A 20910-nucleotide genomic window follows, 5' to 3' on the forward strand; every position below is an offset into this window, starting at 1 on the left:
ATACATGCATGATTTTTACCATATTATTTTCTGGCACAATTCCAAGCACTGCAATGATTTAACAATCATTCTTTTGTAGATTTAGTGTCTTGTAAATAAAATAGATTTCTTCAGAAAATTGACCTATCTATAGGCATTCTTTAATTCCAGCAAGGGCCTTTTCTCCTGCATTTTCCATGTTAGGTTCCAGTGACACTTATTATCCACCTCACATGATAGTTGGTGCTCTTTTGATGTAGTTCTGTGCTCTCATAATTGTCCGTTTACATTTCTGATTAATGTAGTTTTGAATTAACAAATCTCCCTGCACTTTTTATGTTTAATATTCATTTCTGCTGATATAGTTAATTATTTAAATAATATTTTTCAATTATTTTCTCTGATGACTAACATACTGATATGCCACCATAAATTTCTTCACTTTCAAATTGATCTGCTTTCCTTGTATATGTAGAGTATCAAAAACAAATATAGCTTTAAGTGCAAGTAAAATGCTTGACTAAAACAACAAAAAAATATGTACAGGTTAGATGAACTACACTGGAAAAATTAGAACACATATAGCAATTTGTAGTTCTGTGAACCTGAGCAATTAAAATGTTCAGCCTCATTTTCCTCTTAAATAATATAAACAGAGGATTAGCTATGTAAAATCTGGGAGAAGAACAAAGCTATTTTATGTAAAATGCTTACTTTATCTCACACATAGGAGTATCTTGGCTTTATATAAATATGTTTTACTTAAATTACTGACAATATTTGTAAAACTCTTGAGATATTTTAATGTGGGAAGGAGAACATTCAGCATGTGCAGAAATACAATGGAAGAGGCTACTCACAGGAGGTTAAATTACATGAAAGTCATTTTAATATTATTTAAAAATGAAAACACATATTTCTTGGAAAAGTAAACATCAGTAGCACAGACCTGGGAGCAATGTATGACAGCCTGGTCCATATGAATAGAACTAGTAGAAAGAGAACATATAAGTTCTCTGAAAAAAGGGACAATCAGTTTGCAGTCAATGGAGAAAATAAGTGTTGCAAATAAGGAGAGTTGAAATGTCTTCATTTAATTTTGAGACAAAAGGGGCATTTTGGAGTTTAAGTTTTTACAGAATAAAGAAAGAGGATTGATGTTGAATCCCTTGGTAAGGTTTTTACTGGATTACTGGAGTAACAACATAATGAGCTTTGTATAAAAAAGTTTATGTCCCATTTACATGATTAGGAGAAATAGAACTTATAGATACAATATATTGGTTTTGTGTTGAAAGCAGAGGAGAAGTACAAGAAAGTAGTGCACTTGTCTTTCCCACTTTCTCTGAAGTCAGTCTGAAATAGAAAATTGCCTTTGCAAGGATGCATTCAGAAAATGCACATAAAATGAGGGGATGGAGATAAAAAATAGAAGTTATTTCCAATGTGGGAATAATTTGAGAAACACAGAAACATTATTAGAAAGACACTCGGTAAATACTTATTGCTTGTTGGACTTATATATGTCTGAAACATAATATTGAAATGAAAATTATATATATTATAAAAACTTAAAAATGAGTGACTGACTCATACATGATATGCTTTAGTCTTAAATAACAAATATATTGCCAGTTTTTGTGGAATCTAACCAATTGAGTGAAGTCTACATCCCACATTATTAAATACTATGAAAAGCAAAATAAAACAGTAATAAAAGAGAAAAGAGTAAAAATATATAGGTGGCTTATCAATTTAAGAATAGCACCAAAACTATACCCAGGGAATGTTACTACTTAGTTTTGGTAATATGAAAGAGCAGTTAGTGAACAAAAGCCTCTTGTATGAGCTGATACTTTTCTGCCAGGTAAGTACTTGCTTACCTGTTAAACTCCATGGTTTTTCTTTCATAAACAGAACATTCCAATTGAACATTCAACTCTGATTACTGGGGATGAGTGCCCCTCACCAACAAGTTCTCAGGTTCCACTGAGAATCTTGGTGATAACCCCTCTCCTAACACTGCTCAGCCTCTTGTTTCACCCTCTAAGTTCACCTAACCTGTCATTACTCAGTTTATTCTCAACTTTTTGGGTTAGTGCAAGTCACCTATTAGTGCTCAGTCTTCTATGTTTCTTTTTTCTGCATTCTCTAACCTGTTCCTTGCTAATTCTATTCTGGGTCCTGTGGGTAAATATCCCTCACTTGACAGTGTTAAGTATTATCTGGGTCTTGTCTTTAATCTCACTTCACACTCCATTGCTCAGAGTCATCTGTCTCCTGTGGTTGAGAATCCCATTCCCACTAGTGCTCAATTTCCTCCGGGTATTATGAGTATACAAATTTCAACTATGAGTGCTCACTCTCCAAAGAGTCCTAGGCAACCTGGTTCCATAGTGAACTCTCTGGGTGAGCCCCATTTCTTCTAATGTCAGTACACCATCTCTGGCCTTACCTGCATATCTAGGCTAATATGAAAGTGGGAACTTGGAGAGATGAGGATATGTCCTCTTTCCAAGACCCTTAATAGACCTTTGCAGAGAGGATCCTCGCCAAAGCTTGAAAACACAAGACAATTTTTATGGATGTTAATTGGAAAAGAACTGAGGACCTCATTCCACCAACTGCACACCTTTACTCAAGGGTCTGAGCTCTTATGAGTAATGTAGCATGTTCAGGATTTTTAAAATTTCTCTGAGCAGTGGATGGAAAGAATATATTTCAGTATTTTTAGGATCTTCTCTTGATAGGTCACTGGCTACTCTCATTTGACAAGTCAGAAAACCTCCTAAGAATGCTGACTCATGAATAATGCACACATTCATGGGACAGTGTGAAATGTGACTAAGAACAACTTTACATCATCATGGGGGAGTTCTTCAGACCTTTGAAATAGGACCATTACCACCAATCTGAGATCACTGATACAATGACACAATGAATAATCTTGAAAAGTTTCCAAATCTCTGAGTAGGTGAGAACTGCTCTCCCAAAAATCTCCATCTCCTCTGCATACTGTAGTCAAGTACCCCTCATCTATCTTTGGTCTGTTTTCTCTGGGTTCTGCCCTAACCCTCCTCTCAATCATCATTGCTTGGCATCTTCTGAATCTTCTGGGTGAGCACCCATCTCCCACCAGTTCTCAGTCTTCTCTTTGGTCCTGCCCTAATCTCTTCTCATCCATCATTGCTCAGGACAATCTCAGTTCTGTGGGTGAGCGCCCCTCACCAATTAGTGCTCTGATTCCACTGGGAACTCATGGTTCTAGCCCCTCCTAACATGACTGTGTCTTCTTTGCTAAATTTACCTAACCTGCTCCATTTACCTAACTTGTCTTTACTATGTCCCCTTGTGTCCTGTGGGTGAGCTCACATCACATAAAACATCTCAGTATCCTCAGTTTCCTTTGTCCAAGTTCCCTAATCATTCCATGCTCAATCATTTCTGGGTCCAATTGGTGAGTGCCCTTCAACTTAGAGTGCTCAGTCTTCTTTCTCGTTCCAGGTTCTCCAAAGTAATCCTTCTCAGACTCCTCTGGGTTCTGTGGGTGAGTGACACTCATCTGACAGTTCTCAGTCTTCTCAGGGTCCTGTCCTTATTGTCCCATCACACACCATGGCTCAGGATCATCTGAATCCTGTGGTGAGGGCCCCTTGAACACAGTTGCCCAGTTTTCCCTGAATATTGTTTTGGAGTACCCCTTACCTTCCAGTACTACTTCTCTGTGTCCTCCGGGGAGTGCCTCTCATTCAGCACTGCTCGGTATACTCTAGGACATCTGGTTTAGCACTCCTCACCCAGCAGTTCTCAGTCCGTGTCATGTGCTAAATTCCTGTAACCAATCTTATCTCAACCTACTCTGGATTATGGTTGTGACCCTACATAGCCTAACATGGCTCAGTCTTTTCTGTGTTATGTCTTCACCACATGTACTCAAACATTTCTCAGTACATTCTGAGTCCTGTGGGTGAGCACACCTATCCCACCAGTGTTCAGTCTTCTCTGTCCTGTCTTAATTTCACCCCTGCATCATTGTTAAGTGTCCTCTGAGTCCTCTGGTTGAGCGCCCCTCTCCAACTAGTGCTCAGTCTTCTCTGGGTCCTGCCCTAAATCTTCCTTTATCCATATATTCTCAAGGTACTCTGAGTCCTATGGGTGAGAGCCCCTCACTTACTAGTGCTCTGATTTCACTGGATGCTCTTTGTGATAGGTTTTCTTCTAGCATGGCTCAGTCTTCATTTTTTAAGCAACTAAATTCGCCTAACCTGTCCTTACTCAGTCTCCTTTGGTCCTGTGAGTGAGTGCCCCCACCTAAGAGTTCTCAGTTCTCTTTCTTCTTTCTGCTTTCCCTAAAAATTCCTCATTCTTTCCTTGGTCCTTTTTGTGAGCACCCCTCAATTTAGAGTGCTCACTCTTCTATATGTCCTGTTCCAGGCTCCCAAAGGCAAAACTTCCTCAAACTTCTCTAGTTCCTGTGTGTGAGCACACCTCTCCTGACAGTGTTCAGTCTTCTCTAGGTCCTATACTTAATCTCACTTCATAAATCAATTCTTAGTGTCATCTGAGTTTTGTGGTGAACACTGAGTGGTGAACACACAGGTGTGCAGTTTTCCCCGAAATTTATTTTGGGGTCCTCTTTGTCTTACAGTACTCTCTCCTACATTTCCTTTGGGTGAGCTTCCCTTATCCAGCAGTGTTCAGTACACTCTGGATCTTTGGTGAATGCCCCCCAACCAGCAAAGCTCAGTGTTCTCTGTGTCTTTTGCAAAGTTCCCCTAATCAGTCTTAGCCTGCTCTGGAGTATGATCATAGGTAGTCTAACATTGCTTAACCTTTTCTGGATTTTCTCTTAACCTCACCTACCCCAACATTGCTTATGGTCTTCAGAGTCCTCTGGGTGAGTGCCCCTCTCTCACCAGTGCTCAGTCTTCAAAGGGTCCTGCCCTAAATCCCCCTTTATCCACCATTGCTCAGTGTAATTAGTCCTGTGGATGATTGCCCCTCTCCTAACATTTCTCAGGCTTCTCTGTTTAAATGCAGTCATTTATTAAAACCAACCAGCAACTTATTCAGGTTAGCTACCAAGGAATGTACTGCCGATCTTCCTTTTTCTAAATATTTAAATCACTTGAACTCAGGGGCAGTTTCAGCACTGTGGCTCTGAACTGGTGGAACTGACTGTGAAGGCACAAGAAGAAAAATGTGCAGAGTGTTCCAGAGGCAATTTGCAGTCCCTTCTTGCTGAGCAGCCTGCACTGCTGTGGTGATTATGGCCCCCAGCCCTGGAAATTAACTCTCATGGCAAACAAACAAAATTTGAACATCTTTTAATTTCTAGGGAGATCAGCTGGGGCAAGGTGCAGAAGGCACTTGGTGTCCACCCCTGTCGTGCAGTCCCCTATTTACTGCACATACCCTGAATTGTATGCATCCACACAGCATCACAACTTACTCTACAGCAGGGGGTGATTTGCTCATTCAGCCAGAGTTCACCAATGCTGGGGTCCAGCCCTAGCAGGAGTACATGGGTTCCATACTGGTAACGGGGCATGGGGAGACAGCGTCAGTGATGATTGGAGAATGAAAGACACAGACACTAGTTCTGGTGCAATCAATCCCACTTTATTCTGTGGAAGGCTAGGTTTATATACACTTTTCTTCAGGCTATAATGGTAGTCTTGTGGTTAATATTAAAGAAGTTTCCAAAGCATAGGCAGAAAACAGCAACCTTACAGATTATCCTTACCTAATCACAATTGTTTTAAGAATATCTAACTATGTCAGTGAGCTAATACAATGTTTATTTCCTTAATATCTAAAGTCTATGTGACCTAAGACTATTCTTATTATTCTTGCTGTTAAAGTGATAGACAAGTAATCTCATGTGACCATCTCTACTAGGTCCATCTGGTTAATATCGAAATTGCTGAGTTAAGGGCTACAGGAGGGCAGCGGTACCAATGGTTATTGTGTACCAACATTTATTATAGGGGTGACCTATTCTTTGTAGAAAGGAAGGAATGTTGTGAAACCTTATTTTTTTACCTCACCACCACACATAAAAAAAACCATCGTTAGAATTTAACCAGCCTTTTGGAGACAAAGGCAGAACTATAACTATTTTCTCCAGAGGCTTTCAGGGACTCATTGCATGGTTGCAAAATTATTTTTGACTTTGTTAGTGGTAAAGACCCATTGTTTTTCAGATTGTAGGTAATATTTTCTGGAATTTTTGTTGTATTCTCCTCGTCCCCTTAAGCAATCTGTTCAGACTGAAATGAGTTATATATTATCAGAAAAGCACAGCAAAAAAACCCCACCATGCTCTGGAGCAAAACTTCTGGCAATTCCTTTTAGGATGAGCCTTTGCAAACATCCTCCAGAGGATCTTTGTCAAGAACTGGATCGAATTCCAGACGCCCCTGTACACCATGCAACACACTTCTAGGCTACCAGCTTGGGCCAAAATGAGTCCAAAGATGGAAGTAAGAATGGGTTTAGGAGGTGGAAGTCACCCTTGACTGTGCACATGCTCTTGCAGCCTGGGAACGTGTCTTCCACCTGACCCCAGGCCAGTGGTCCCTTTTGCAGAGTGAGGGTCCTCCAATCCTGCAGAAATATGCTGGCAACAATGAGAAGGTGGCGTAAAAATGTTGAAGTCCACAGTCTGTGACTGGTAGGTGTAATGAAGGTAATGGCCTCTGTCCTTCAATGGCAGGTGGTGTATTTATAAAGGGTAGACTGTGAGGCAGTTTGATATTTTATCAATTCCCACAATTTTTAGTCTCAACATGTAAAGATCTCACTCCAATCACAGGTAGTTCACCCACTCCTGCTTGTAAAACTAAATCTCCTTCCTAACTCTGCCTCCCCTAGGCATTCTAGGGGGGTTCAAAGCCTGCTCCCTTCACTAACCTTCTTCAATATCCAGTGTGAATCTGCATAGAATGCAATGCTGCAGTGTGTGCTTGAGACTAGTGAACTCCTAACATTGTGCAGAGGGTAATCATCACCAAAAATCTGGCTTTTAAATTTCTGGCTTGGAAGGGTTTCAGGATTCCCATAGATATTCAAACCCAGGGATGCAAATATTCTTCATAGGAAATGGCATATAACTTATGCACACATTTCTGTACACTTTAAACCATCTCTAGATTGCCTATAATACTCAGTACAATGTAAATGTTCTGCAAAATGTTAGAAAGTAAGACCAAAAAGAATGTATGTGTTTATTTAGTATAGATGGACTCTGTGAATATTATCATCTAAGTTTGTTTTAATATGAGGTTGTGAAACCTGCAGATTCAGAGGGTTACCAACACCCTAAACCTCATAGAGACATAATGTCTAAATATTAAAATTTAATTAAATCAGGAGGGGTCACCCCAGTCTAAGGAAGTAGGGTTAAATTCCCTCTCACCTTTGTGCTATGGGTAAGGCAGTGTACTTTTACCATGTAAATGACATAATAAAAAATTGCTGAAAATAGGTGGGGCTATTTATTTCATTTGCCTTATAAGGTCACATAATCCACACAAAATATTGAGGTTAAAGTGAATAAGAATATGTAAGATAAAGCTGGACATTCCTTAGATTTCTGTAAGTGAAGCTTAATGGACAATTCTGGTGGGTGTTCAGTATTGATATAGGACCATGATCAGTGAAGACAGAACTCAAGTGGGTTCAGAATAGCTGAATTCTATGGGTAGTTGAAATAGAGGCCTTTTGTGTTATGCTCTGGCTGTGAAGTAGTCTGCATTTTGCCTGTGACTGGAGAATTTATATGAGGCTGATTTTGGAAGCAATGGACTTCTTATTCTGGTGGAAGAAATGTGTAGGCAGCATAGCATTTAGGATGTGGAAAATATATTGTGAATTATTTTAACCAATTTTATTGTGATAATCAGGAGGAAAATGCAGAGCAGACAGATTTTAAAAATATGGATTTCAGAGGTAAGATTTAAATTAGGTATAAGGATGTTGCAGTTGATAAAGATATTACTGCCACTGAAGGAATGCTAAAAACTATGCCTAAAACTGATGAGAAAGGTGACTTGAAGGCATCTCAAGATTCAGAAAGGCCACCTCCATCTCAAGTTCAAGGGAGTGGAATTTAAATTCTCTTGAGAAGGGACCAGTAAGGTACCCTTCTTGCACAAGGGAGCCTAGGAAGTTTTTTCAATGTGCTCAGCCACTGACACCTTCGGTGACTGTTTCAGTAAGGGCCCAGGAAGGTCAGGCTACTGTTCAAGGTGGAAGTAAATTTTGGAATCAACCACAAGTTGCTAGTTCTGGAGGAATGCAGAATGCTGGAGGTAGGGGTCAGGGAAACTTCCACCAATAATTCAAAGGAAGATCTTGGAAAACAGGCAATGTCTAGCACAGTTGGAATCCATACAGACAGCCCCTGAGAAGATAAACTGTGGAGATGTCAAAAGATAGTTGAAGCTACAGTGGAGATCTCTGAGATTAAGAAATGTCAGAAACATGGGATCTTGTCTTAGAAAACCTGCAGGAATAGAACAGTGACAAGCCAACTAGAATGTCACTTGAACTGCAAAATACAAAGCCACAGGCATGGAGCTACACAAGCTCTTTGGGGAAAATATCAGAATGACATGTGGCCAAGATTCTGGATATGGAGATAAAGATCTGCTTATTCAACTGGATTTCAGTTCTGCTTTGGTCCCATTTTTCTTTCTATGTCCATATTTTTGTAAATGGAAATGTTTACTCAGTACATTTATATGTTGGATATTTGTAAATTCCTTTCACTGTTTTTATTGTAAACAAATGGGATACATGTTGTTTCTCTGCTTTTTTTAAAGTAACAAAATATATTTATTTTATTGTCTTATTTTAATTTGTTTATTTAAACATGCTCACTATCTATGATTGCCCCATGATAAACCATGCCTAAAGGAGACATTAGTTGTTCAATATCTCCTCTTTTTTGTTTATGGTAAACAAATGGGATACATGTTGCTTCTCTGTTTGTACATGGCATAAAGGCATACCATTTGTGAAATCATAAATTTACATAGGGTAATGTTGTTTTAGTCATTCTGTTATTTTTTCCCTTCCCCACACCCCTCCCACCCCTCTTTTCCCACTATACAGTCCTTCCTTCCTCCATTCTAGCCCCCCTCCCTAACCCTAACTCTAACCCTAACACTAACCCCTCCCACACCCCATTACGTGTCATCATCCACTTATTAGCAATATCATTCGTCCTTTGGTTTGTTGATATTGGCTTATTTCACTTAGCATGATATTCTCCAGTTTCATCCATTTGCCTGCAAATGCCATAATTTTATCATTCTTTATGGCTGAGTAATATTCCATTGTATATATATACCACAGTCTCTTTATCCATTCATCAATTGAAGGACATCTAGGTTGGTTCCACAATCTGGCTATTGTGAACTGAGCAGCTATGAACATTGATGTGGCTGTATCTCTGTAATGTGCTGATTTTAAGTCCGTTGGGTATACACCAAGGAGTGGGATAGCTGGGTCAAATGGTGGTTCCATTCCAAGTTTTCTAAGGAGTCTCCACACTGCTTTCCAGAGTGGCTGCACTAATTTGCAGCCCCACCAGCAATGTATGAGTGTACCTTTCTCCCCACATCCTCGCCAACACCTATTGTTGCTTGTATTCTTGATAATCCCCATTCTAAATGGGGTGAGATGAAATCTTAGCGTGGTTTTCATTTGCATTTCTCTTATTACTAGAGATGTTGAACATTTTTCCATATGTTTGTTGATTGCTTGTAGATCTTCTTCTGTCAAGTGTCTATTCATTTCCTTAACCCATTTGTCGATTGGATTATTTGCATTCTTGTTGTAGAGTTTTTTGAGTTCTTTATAGATTCTGGAGATTAGTGCTCTATCTGAAGTATGATTGCCAAAGATTTTCTCCCACTCTGTAGGCTCTTTCTTCGCATTGCTGATAGTTTCCTTTGCTGAGAGAAAGCTTTTTAGTTTGAATCTATCCCATTTATTAATTGTTGCTTTTATTTCTTGTGCTATGGGAGTCCTGTTGAGGAAGTCTGGTCCTAAGCCGACATGTTGAAGCTCTGGGCCTATGTTTTATTCTATAAGATGCAAGGTCTCTGGTCTGATTCCGAGGTCCTTAATCCATTTTGAGTTGAGTTTTGTGCATGGTGAGAGATATGGGTTTAGTTTCATTCTGTTACATATGGATTTTCAATTCTCCCAGCACCATTTGTTAAACAGGCTATCTTTTCTCCATTGCATATTTTTGGCCCCTTTGTCTAGTATTAGAAAATTGTATTTATTTGGGTTTGTGTCCGTGTCCTCTATTCTGTACCATTGATCCACCTTTCTATTTTGGTACCAATACCATGCCATTTTTGTTACTATTGGTTTGTAGTAGAGTTGAAGATCTGGTATTGTGATACCCCCTGCTTCACTCTTTCGGCCAAGGATTGCTTTAGCTATTCTGGGTTTTTTATTCTTCCTGATGAATTTCATAATTGCTTTCTCTATTTCTGTAAGGTACATCATTGGGATTGTAATTGGAATTGCATTGAATCTGTATAGAACTTTTGGTAGAATGGCCATTTTGACAATATTAAATTCTTCCTATCGAAGAAAATGGGAGATCTTTCCATCTTCTAAGGTTTTCTTTAATTTCTTTCTTTAGAGTTCTGTAATTCTCATTGTAGAGTTCTTTCACCTCTTTTGTGAGATTGATTCCCAAGTATTTTATTTTTTTCGAAGCTATTGTGAATGGGGTAGTTTTCCTAAATTCTCTTTCTGAAGATTCATCGCTTATGTATAAAAATACCTTAGATTTATGTGAATTGATCTTATATCCCGCTACTTTACTGAATTCACTAATGAGATCTAAAAGTTTTCTGGTGGAATTTCCTGGTTCCTCTAAGTATAAAATCATATCATCAGCAAATAGGGATAGTTTGAGTTCTTCTTTTCCTATTCATATCCCTTTAATTTCTTTGGTATGTCTAATTGCTCTGGCTAGCATTTCAAGGACGATATTGAAAAGAAGTAGTGAAAGAGGGCATCCCTGCCTTGTTCCCATTATTAGGGGGAGTGCTTTCAGTTTTTCACCATTTAGAATGATATTAGCCATGAGCTTAGCATAGATGGCCTTTACAATGTTAAGGAATGTTCCCACTATCCCTATTTTTTCTAGTGTTTTGAGCATGAAGGGGTGCTGTATTTTATCAAATTCTTTTTCTGCATCTATTGAAATAATCATGTGATTCTTGAATTTAAGTCTATTGATATGGTGAATTACATTTATTGATTTCCTGATGTTGAACCAACCTTGCATCCCTGGGATGAAACCCACTTGATCATGGTGCACTATCTTTTTAATATGTTTTTGTATTCGATTTGCTAAAATTTTGTTTAGAATTTTTGCGTCGATGTTCATTAAGGATATTGGTCTGCAATTTTCTTTCCTCGATGTGTCTCTGTCTGGTTTAGGTATCAGGGTAATATTGGCTTCACGGAATGAGTTTGAGAGGGTTCCCTCCTCTTCTATTTTATGGAATACTTTGAGAAGTATTGGAATGAGCTCTTCTTTAAAGGTTTTGTAGAACTCGGCTGAGAACCCATCTGGTCCTGGACTTTTCTTTGTTGGTAGGCTTTTGATGACTTTTTCTATTTCATTACTTGAAATTGGTCTATTTAAATTGTGTATGTCCTCCTCGTTCAGTTTAGGCAATTCATATGTCTCTAGAAACCTGTTGATGTCTCGAAATTTTCTATTTTGTTGGAGTATAGATTTTCAAAATAGCTTCTAATTATGTTTTGTATTTCAGTCGTGTCTGTTGTGATATTTCCTTGTTCATTCCGAATTTTAGTGATTTGGGTTTTCTGTCGTCTTCTCTTTGTTAGTGTGGCTAAAGGTTTATCAATTTTGTTTATTTTTTCGAAGAACCAACTATTTATTTTGTCAATTTTTTGTATTGTTTCTTTTGTTTCAATTTCATTGATTTCAGCTCTGAGTTTAACTATTTCCTGTCTTCTACTACTTTTGGTGTTGGTCTGTTCTTCTTTTTCTAGGGCTTTGAGCTGTAGTGTTAGGTCATTTATTTGTTGAGTTGTACTTCTTTTATTAAATGTGCTCCATGAAATAAATTTTCCTCTAAGTACTGCTTTCATAGTGTCCCAGAGATTTTGATATGATGTTTCTTTCTTCTTCTTTACCTCTAAGATTTTTTAAATTTCCTTCCTAATATCTTCTGTTATCCATTCATCATATAATAGCATATTGTTTAATCTCCAGGTGTTGGAGTAGTTTCTGTTTTTTACTCTTTCATTATTTCTAACTTCAATCCATTATGATCTGATAGAATACAAGGTAGTGTCTCCATCTTCTTGTATTTGCTAACATTAGCTTTGTGGCATAATATATGGTCTATTTAGAGAAGGACTCATGTGCTGCTGAGAAGGAAGTGTTTTCACTCTTGGTTGGTTGGTATATTCTATAAATGTCTGTTAAGTCTAAATTATTGATTGTGTTATTGAGATCTATGGTTTCTTTGTTCAATTTTTGTTTGGAAGATCTGTCCAGTGGTGAGAGAGGCATGTTAAAATCACCTAGTATTATTCTGTTATGGTCTATGTGGTTTCTAAAGTTGAGAAGGATTTGTTTGACATACATGGATGAGCCACTGTTTGGGGCATAGATGTTTATGATTGTTATATCTTGCTGATTTATGCTTCCCTTAAGCAGTATGAAATGTCCTTCTTTATCCCTTCTGACTAACTTTGGCTTGAAGTCCACATTATCTGAAGTGAGGATGGATACTCCAGCTTTTTTGCTGAATCCATGTGCATGGTATGTTTTTCCCCATCGTTTTACATTTAGTATATGGGTATCTCTTTCTTTGAGGTGAGTCTCTTGCAGGCAACATATGGTTGGATCTTTCTTTATATTCCAATCTGCCATTCTATGTCTTTTGATTGATGAATTCAGGCCATTAACATTCAGGGTTATTATTGAGATATGATTTGTATTCCCAGTCATTTGGTTCATATTTAAAATTTTATTTATTTATTTATTTATTTATTTATTTATTTATTTATATTTTGACACAACTTGGTTCCTCCTTTATTTGAGAGTTCCTTTAGGATAAGTCCTACCTTTGCTGATTTGCTTTTTTTTTTTTAATCTCTTCCTCATGGAATATTTTGCTGAGAATGTTCTGTAATGCTGGCTTTCTTTTTGTAAATTCTTTTAGCTTTTGTTTATCATGGAATTAATTTATTTCATCATCAAATTTGAAGGTAAGTTTTGCTGGACATAAGATTATTGGTTGGCATCCATTTTCTTTCAGAGCTTGAAAAATGTTGTTCCAGGTCCTTCTCGCCTTTAGGATCTGGATTGAAAAATCTGCCCATATCCGTATTGGTTTCCCCCTGAATGTAATTGGGTTCTTTTCTCTCACAGCCTTTATAATTATGTCTTTATTTTGTATGTTAGGTATTTTCATTATAATTTGCCTTGGTGTGGGTCTGTTGTAATTTTGTGTATTTGGAGTCCTATAAGCCTCTTGAACGTGATTTTCCATTTCATTCTTCAGATTTGGGAAATTTTCTGATATGATTTCATTGAATAGATTGTTCATTCCTTTGGTTTGTTTCTCTAAGCCTTCCTCAATCCCAATAATTCTCAAATTTGGCCTTTTCATGATATCCCATAGTTCTTGCAGATTCTGTTCATGATTTCTTACCATCTTCTCTGTTCAACTTTGTTTTCGAGGTTAAATATTTTGTCTTCAATATCTGAAGTTCTGTCTTCCAGGTGTTCTATCCTGTTGGTTATGCTTTCTATGGAGTTCTTAATTTGGTTTATTTTTTCCTTCATTTCAAGGATTTCTGTTTGGTTTTTTTTCAATATCTCTAACTCTTTATTGAAATGATCTTTTGCTTCCTGTATTTGCTCTGTTAATTGTCGACTGGTGCGATCATTCAATGCCTGCATTTGCTCTTTCATCTCATCATTTGCTTCCCTGATCATTTTAATTATGTACATTCTGAACTCCCTTTCTGTCATTTCTTCTTCCATGCTGTCGTTGGATTTTATTGATGTAACATCTAGATTTGTTTGGGGCATTTTCTTCCCTTCTTTTCTCATATTGTTCAGGAATCAGTGGGTCATTAAGATATTGCAGATTTCCTCTATCGACTTATAATGTCCCTGAAGATTGCTAGTATATCCCCTCTTATCCTTCAGTTGCCTGAAGTCTTGGAGGAAGTTGATAATGTGGAGCTTCATGAAGAAGATGCCTCTCTAGGTGTGGTGACACTCAGGTAGGATATATTCCCTGCTAGTGGGCAGAGGTGCCTCCACTTGTTGACCAATGGTCATCCAACGGGGAAATAGACTGCGGGCAGAGGCAAGGCCTGTTTGTGCCTGTGTCTCTGGTTTTACCGTTTCTGTGGGAAAAACCTCACCTGGCAGGGAAGACTCACCCGGTGGGGAGGTCTCGCTGGTCAGTTCCCCTCCTAGAGGTTTCCCCTCAATCTACAACTGCCACCTGAGCTGGTCTGTCTTCTTCTGCAGTGTTCCCAGGGGCCCAGACCTACCTCCTGGGCCTGGGAGCCTCACCCTTCCAAGGTGAGTCTCCTTAGGCTGCCTCTCCTCAGAGAATCTGCCTGAAGTCCTGGAAACTTTGCTCCACCCCTAGGCATGTCTCTGTGCAGCTCTTCCACCAAGAAGCCGGTCCTAAGATCCCTGCTCTGCACCTAATTGCCTGGCTATGCGGCCCCTCCTCTGAGCCACCACCTGGAGCCCCATACAATAGCTCCGAGACCCAGAGACCCACCACATACCTCTTCCTCTGAACAGCCACCCCGTGTTCTGATGTAGTCACTAGGAGTCCAAGCAATTCACTTCATGTCTTCTCCTCCCGCCAACTGCCTGTAGCCCTAGGCAGTCACTCCGAGTCCAAGTGACCCGCCCTGTTTCTCCTCCTCCTCCTCTGGGTAGCTCTCTGGGTGTTCAGGAGCGGTGGCTCCGAGACCAAGTGACCCACCGTGCTCCTCCTCCAGGCAGGCCACTGGTGTTCAGGAGCGGTCACTTTGAGTGCAATCAACTCACCACTCGCCTCCTCCTCTGGCAACTGCCTGTGGCTCTGATGCAGTCACTCCTAGACCAAGTGACCCTGCCACGCTTCTCCTCTTCCTCTGGGCAACCCTCAGGTGTTCAGAAGTGTTTGTTCTGAGTCCAAACAGCTCACCACGCAGCTCCTCCTCAGGCAGCCTCCCGGAGCCCCAGTGGTCACTCCAAGTCCAAGCACTGTGTTGAGCCGCCTCTTCTACGATGATCCCAGTTGTCCATGTTTACCGCTCCAGCGGGGAGGAGGGGCGCCTTCGCCAAGCAACTCTACTTCACAAAGTTCCCTGTTTCTGGGGCTACCACCCCATCCGGGATGCCTCCCCAACGGGAGAAACTCACCCGGCGGCTTTGAGTTGGTCCCAAGTCTCTCACTATCTCCTCTTTTGAATCTTGGGTCCTGGAGCAACGTGGAATGCTGCCGCCCTCTAGTCTGCCATCTTCTGTGCTCTCCTGTTTCTCTGTTTGAACATGGAGTAAAGGCATACCATTTGTGTAATCATAAATTTACATAGGGTAATAATTTACATAGGGTAATAATTTACATAGGGTAATGTTGTTTGATTCATTCTGTTATTTTTTCCTTCCACCATCCCTCCCACTCCTCTTTTCCCATTATACAGTCCTTCCTTACTCCATCTTTGCCCCACTCCCTAACCCTAACTTTAACCCTAGCACTAGCCCCTCCCACCCCCCATTATGTGTCATCATCTGTTTATCAGCAAGATAATTCATCCTTTGGTTTTTTGAGATTGGCTTACCTCACTTAGCATGATATTCTCCAATTTCATCCATTTGCCTGCAAGTGCCATAATTTTATCATTCTTTATGGCTGAGTAGTATTCCATTGTATATATATACACCACAGTTTCTTTGTCCATTCATCAATTGTAGGACATCTAGGTTGGTTCCACAATCTGGCTATTGTGAATTGAGCAGCAATGAACATCAATGTGGCTGTATCTCAGTATTATGCTGATTTTAAGTCCTTTGGGTATAGGCCAAGGAGTGGGATAGCTGGGTCAAATGGTGGTTCCATTCCAAGTTTTCTAAGGAATCTCCACACTGCTTTCCAGAGTGGCTGTACTAATTTGCAGTCCCACCAGCAATGTATGAGTGTACCTTTTCCCCACATCCTCGCCAACACCTGTTGTTGCTTGTATTCTTGATAATTGCCATTCTAATTGGGGTGAGTTGAAATCTTAGGGTGGTTTTAAATTGCATTTCTCTTATTACTAGAGATGTGGAACATTTTTTCATATGTTTGTTGATTGTTTGTAGATCTTCTTCTGTCAAGTGTCTGTTCATTTCCTTAGCCCATTTGTCGATTGGATTATTTGCATTCTTGGTGTAGAATTTTTTGTGTTCTTTATAGATTCTGGGGATTAGCGCACTATCTGAAGTATGATTGGCAAAGATTTTCTCCCACTCTATAGGCTCTTTCTTCGCATTGCTGATAGTTTCCTTTGCTGAGAGAAAGCTTTTTAGTTTGAATCCATCCCAGTTATTGATTCTTGCTTTTATTTCTTGAGCTATGGGTCCTTTAACTTTTCCAGGAGCTCACAATGTGGGATTGCCTTGAGTTTCAAAGATTTTGACTTGAATTCGAGTATTCTTGGAACTCTTGGGACTATGGGGACTCTTGAAAATTAACTAAATGTATTTTGCATTTAGATGGCTGTGAGTTTTGGGGGACCATGTGTCAAATATGATGGTTTGGATATGAGGTATCCTCCAAAAGCTCACATGTGAGACAACGCAAGAAGGTTCGGAGGAGAAATGTTTGAGTTTTGAGAGTCTTAATCTGTGATCTAATCTTCTAATTGGGATTACTTTAGTGGTAACTGAAGTGGTAGGGTGTAGCTGAAGGAGACTGAAATTGGAATGTGGCTTTGGAGTATATATTTTTTATCTGGACAATGGAGACTCTCTCTCTCTGCTTCCTGATAGCAATGTGAGATGTTTGCCTCTGCCACACTCAAACCACGAGGAATGGATCCATTCTTCTATGGACTAAAACCTCTGAAATCATGAGCCCTCAAATAAATTTTTCCTCCTTTTCAATTGTTCTACTCAGATCTAGTCACAGGAGCAAAAGAGCTGAGCAAAACAATCATGTATATGATAGCACTTGACAAATCCTAAAATTATTTACATAAGATTTATTATGTACTAAGTAAATTATTACCATGGAGATAGCAACAAAATAACATACATGTTTTCTGAAAGAGATAGACACTTGTTTTTTTCATCTTGAGGTATATTTTTTAAGTGCTTTACATATTTGTTTCCTCTGAGAAACTCTGAGTTTGGGCAGGCATGGTCATGTGCACCTGTAATTTCAGCTACTCAGAAGGATAATGAAGGAGAATGAAAAGCTTGAGATTAGCTTTGACCAATTAGTAAAACAGTGCCTCAAAATAATAATAATAATAATAATAATAAGGTGTGTTATATGTAGCTCAGTGGTAAATTAGTAAATTGTCCATGGGATCAATACATAGTACAAAACAATATAAACAGAAACCCACTGACTACTTTATTTGACTACTTTGTTCACACCATAGTGGGTACTTTCTCATTTAAACTGTATCAATAAAATTTGGTAGAAGAAATACCTGAGCTCCATGACTTCAACCTGAAACTAATCTTGAGGCTAAGAAATGAGGTTCATGAAGGTCCATGTGTTCTGAAGTTTTGATGCATTAGAGGTAGGTTTTCAAGAGGTAGATTTGAATTGAAGATAATCACTCCTAAGAAAGAAGACCAGAGAAGAAGAAAGCATATGTAGCTGTTTTTTGGGTTTGTTCCTTGTCAGAATTTGCATTTTCTTTCCAAAATACAATGCATTTTTAAGTTGCAAACTTTGACTTCCCTACATTTATTTTTGTGTTAACAGGTTTTAAACTACTTTATTTCCTTTTCAAAATAGTTAATTTGTTGCCCTTTATATTAGGAGTTTCCCCTCAATTATTAGACTTCAGTTTTATTCATGTGATGAATTCATGACCTGTAGTTTTGCGCATATATTCTTTTTGACATGTGAATGTGTTAGTGCCCTAGATTTGCATTGGTGTTATTGTTGAGTGATTAAATATTGATAAAGAAGTAAATCATACTTCCTTTTTCACATTTCTTCTGGATGCTCTATCCAGATGAAATCAATAATTAATAAAGTGCATATTAAAAAGAGGGTTGCATTCACTGTCTGTGGTAACATAAATATTTGAAAGAGAATAATTAGAAGAGGTTCATCCTCCATTGCATTCTGGGAGGTCATATCTTGCTTTTCTTGGTCTCTTTTTATCCTCTTGAGTCTTGGGAAAGCCTGTTTTCTCTCTTTCCTGCCTAGAGAGTTTAGCATGAAAGCATCTCATTTGGAAAATTAGCCTGAAGTTGAAACATTGAATCATGATTCTTATCAGACCAGACAATTACTCTGAAGTCTCTGGAAACATCAATTCATCCATATCTCAGCTGCTTTCTCAAGGCAATCACCACACCCATCCTGCCACCTCTGCCCAGTCTCACTAGAGGAAACTTTCCAAAATTCTCATCCAGCAATACATCCTTCAGCTCTGTGAATGTCACAAGGCTTTTATGGATGGGGATGAATCAGCTCACCCCAGAAATCAGATGGTGTGTTTCTGCCATGATTCCCTGTTCAACTCTGTGCTACCCTGACCATCACTTTCACATGCTGCCCACCATGTGCTTAACAGGGCTGGGTCAGTCTAACATGGGAGACAGGTTAGGCAATTGTGTTTTATTCCCCATGACTCCATCTGATCATGCATGATGGATTTGGCCTGCTCTACCTGGTATGGGCATTGCAGACTTTCATGGCCACAGGAGTTCCTTGCTATCCAGGTATATTCTGCCTCTGGGTCTCTAGTTACTCTGAACTTTCCAGAGTCTTATGACAAGTCATAACTTTGTGTCAGCACCTTCTTTCCCTCTCTTTACCTACCCTAGAAAGGCTGAACCAAATGTAAATTGGGAAACTTTTCAACACTGCCACTGATTTCAGTCCATCATTTCACTTACTACAGCAAACATGATCTCCACCATATTAATCTAGAGGATCAGCCTGAGGGGACTGGGAGAAAAAGTTGACATAGTGAGCAAGGAACAGATTTTAGCTAGAAACCCATGCTCTGAGAGTACATCTTTCTTAATCTTTCCCATCAATGACTTTGGATTTGACCTGGACCTCTCCCATGGGGCCAAAATTCTATGAGCACAATTAACAAATCTTTTACTCAGTTTTACATGCCAATAATGGAAGACATTAATCTTGAATCTTCCAGCATCTCTTTCATTAAATAAGCATCACTTTCTCATAGTTTATATTAGAAAGATATACAATATACTACAGTAATACAGAAAAAAATTAAGAAACTCACTCTCTGGAATAGTAAAGTGTCTATTGAACTACCATTTTAGTGCTTACAAAGTGTGAAACATACACAAATCAATCTTCAAGTAAAACTTATATCTGAAGAAGATTGATATCATGCTTTACTTTTAATTTCATTTTGTTTCATTGTGGCCATGATTATTGCAGCAGTGATGGTGTTCTATTATTTGCATTGACACTTTCTACCACATCTAACTTGCAGGTTCTTCTCAGTAAATTTAATAGGTTTCTCTTTATCATTATCTCCTCAAAAATTTTCTAAATAATCTGTAAAAACCAGCAAGTATTATACAGAAACCCTTCTTTCTTTTGAATTTCTCCTTATATATGACTTGCTTTAGAGAAAATACATACTCCCCCCTTTTTTTTAATATATTGTCTTTGTAACTGGAGGTTAGAAGGAAAACATATTTTTATGTTTTCATTTTATTCCTCCTCAAGCTCAAAGGCATACAAATTCTAACCTTTCTATATTTTCAGTAAAAGAATTCTATTTCTAAGTGCATTTAAATTCTAAAATATAGCACAGAGATGATAATTGAAAACTATCAAAGAAAATTCAAGACTCAGAAATTGTAGTTCTTTATATTCTGTTCTTCAATGTGTGTATCTCAGTACTTTCATGAAAAACAAAGCATCAACCCCAAGTTGATTTATAGTTTTACACAATTGAATGTATTTACTTATAATTACATGAAAAGTTGTCTGTTTCATTATATAAATAGTTGTCATTTTAATGTGTGTGCTAAAATGTATCATTTGATGATATTTATTTCATGGGCCTCTCAACTTGTTTCCAATACTCTTCTAAGTTACAGTAACTGTCAAGAACTGCTTTGAAAATTCTTTTAATTTCACTTCTTTATGTTCCTTTTTTATGAATTATAGACCAGTAGACTTGCAAAAAGCCAGGCAGAGCACTAATTGGATGTTTGACAAAATTCCCTCAAAGATAAAACTATTACCAATCTCAATAGATTATTTTGGGTATATGAATTAATATATGAAAAACTATTGGAATGATATATATACATATTTTAAATGATCAAAAAGGATTCTTTTTGCTACTTATTATTGTAGTATATTGTAGCAAGATGCACTGTCCACTTAAAATATTTGAATACAAATTCATCAATATACTCTTCCTTTAGTGTTCTACCTCATTGCTATTCAAGAGGATTTCTTAGACCTGTAGCATTGGCATGACTAGAGGGCATGATACATACATATTCAAAAACCCAAATCCCATGCCAGGACTTCTGAATTCATCTTCATATTAGCAACATATCCAATCTATATTTGCACTCATTAAAATTTAGGAAGCAATCTTCTAACTTACTATAACTTTCTCACTTGAGAAAAATAATTTATTTTATAAAATATGAATATAACT

This window comes from Sciurus carolinensis, assembly GCF_902686445.1.
Source record: "Sciurus carolinensis chromosome 14 unlocalized genomic scaffold, mSciCar1.2 scaffold_101_arrow_ctg1, whole genome shotgun sequence".
In the NCBI taxonomy this organism is placed as follows: domain Eukaryota; kingdom Metazoa; phylum Chordata; class Mammalia; order Rodentia; family Sciuridae; genus Sciurus; species Sciurus carolinensis.